Genomic DNA, 950 nt, shown 5'->3' with positions numbered 1-950 from the left:
AGCCTGGTAACAGCTAAATTTCCATAAATGGATGTATATGTGTTCATTTATGAAGGGTAGTATTTGGATCTTAAATTTTGATATTTTCCCAAATAAGTGGATGCAAGAAGAGGAGCCATTAAATGGCAAATATATCTTATTTTTCAATAAAATACGTTGTAGCTTTACCACTACTGTAGTGAGTCTGTCAGTTTGACTGATGCTATTTTTATAGAAACTCATACAATTTTCATTACTGGTAAGAAATAAGAAGGCAAAGAGGCTGAATAGAGTCCATTTGTTTATTTTTTTCAAGGTTTGAAAAGCCTTTATTGTTACAAGGAGGACCCTAACAAGCAGGGACTTATAAACAAAATATATAGTCCCAGGATGTCACCATGGAGAAATCAAGAGGCCATGATTACAGAATAGGTCACTATAGTTGAAGGACATGATCCAGGGAAGGCCAGCCAAGAATGCAGCAGACATGATCAGGACAGGCCAGCGGTGGTGAGGTCACAGGGTGAAAGGACAGAACAGCTCTCTTCACTCTCACTTCTTGTAGCTCTCCAGATGTAACAGAACGCAGCCCAACGGCAGAAGGAAACACAGGAAGCAGGAAGTGAGCCCAATGGCAACATCCATGGTCCTGAGCTGCTCTCATGGTGGCTTGGAATGGATCTAGGCACACAGCACCAGGAGCCTTCAGGCTAGGCCTGCCAGGCCCCTCAGCAGCAGTGGTGTCAGTATGGACATGACCACACAGAATGATTGCAGACAGTGGTCACAGGAGCCCAAGATTGGGAACCATTTCTTTATTAAAGAGTTCCTGCTTTGTGCCAGCCGCTGGGACTGGAGTCAAAGATACATTCAAATATGAATAAACCATGGTTCCTGCTTTCAAAGATACAGCACTGTAAGCATCCTAAAAATAATGCTGTTTAATTTTTTTCAAGATTTATTTATTTGAG

The 950-nt window shown here is 41.7% G+C and overlaps 1 pseudogene; it reads right to left on the bottom strand.

The window, feature by feature from the left end:
• Positions 1–531: 531 nt before the first annotated feature.
• LOC116582585 lies at positions 532–735 on the bottom strand (annotated as a pseudogene).
• Positions 736–950: the final 215 nt, after the last annotated feature.

This window comes from Mustela erminea, chromosome X, assembly GCF_009829155.1.
Source record: "Mustela erminea isolate mMusErm1 chromosome X, mMusErm1.Pri, whole genome shotgun sequence".
NCBI lineage: Eukaryota > Metazoa > Chordata > Mammalia > Carnivora > Mustelidae > Mustela > Mustela erminea.
This window is presented reverse-complemented; position numbering and strand designations above follow the sequence as displayed.